The sequence below is a fragment of the Hypanus sabinus genome, unplaced genomic scaffold, assembly GCF_030144855.1.
Source record: "Hypanus sabinus isolate sHypSab1 unplaced genomic scaffold, sHypSab1.hap1 scaffold_2312, whole genome shotgun sequence".
Taxonomy (NCBI): Eukaryota; Metazoa; Chordata; class Chondrichthyes; order Myliobatiformes; family Dasyatidae; genus Hypanus; species Hypanus sabinus.
The window spans coordinates 35,001-36,005 of NW_026780426.1; positions in this window are offsets into that span (position 1 = coordinate 35,001).

The window sequence follows — 1,005 nt, forward strand, 5'->3', positions numbered from 1 at the left end:
AGAAATTGCATGTGTCAAGTCGGCGGGACGCCTGCCGGAAGTCCTGCCGGGCAGGTCGTACCTTGGCCCGGCCAGGCGGGGCAAATGCAACCTTCATAGCGCTCTCCGGGCCTAACTGGTTAACCGGCGCCGCGACTGACCGTACAACAATGACGTGTGTCAAACCGGCGGTAAGACGCCCGGAGCTCACGCCGGCCTCGTCGCACCTCGGGCCCGCCCGACGGGCTGGATCCGACCTTCACAGACTTCCGCCGTCAATTGGTTAACCGGCGCGGCGCCGGGAGCACGCGCCTCTGTCGGCGGTCGGCCCTCCGGTAGTGCGGCCGTGCATCGTCCGCTTCGGCCGGCAGCAGGGCCCCGAATCAGCCTTCATTCCGACTTCCGAGTTGGGACTTGGAATAATTTCGACTTCTGCCAAGGTCTCGGATCGGCGGTGGGACCTGCGGTAGTCCCACCGAAAATGCCGCCCCTCGGCCGGCACGGCCCTCCGAATACGTCCCCTCGCGGCTCACCGCAGCGGGACTTTGTCAGATTTTCGATCGGGCCGTAGCCCTATTTTTGGCGGAGGGACCTGCGGTAGTCCCACCGAAAATGCCGCCCCTCGGCCGGCACGACCCTCCGAATTCGTCCCCTCGCGTCTCCCCGCCGCGGGACTTTGTCAGAAAATCATTCGGGCAAGGTTTCGATTCGGCGGCCCGAGCACCGGTAGTCAGCCCGTATATGCTGCCCCTCGGTCGGCTTGGGCCTGCGGATACGTCCCGCTGACTGACTTCCGCCATTGGGAATTCGTCCGAAAATCCATACGGGCGACCTTGGGAAGCGTGCGGAAATACCGCCGCGCGGCCCGGGTTAACGAAGTGGGGAGGCCCGTAACGCCCGTCGACCACTCCTAAGTGGTCGAGAAAAACGCCTCCCCGTAAATCTCCGGAAACCCCGCCAATGCCCCCGTACAGAAATTGCATGTGTCAAAGGGGCGGCCGTATCTGACCCCGGCTGCCGAGCCTC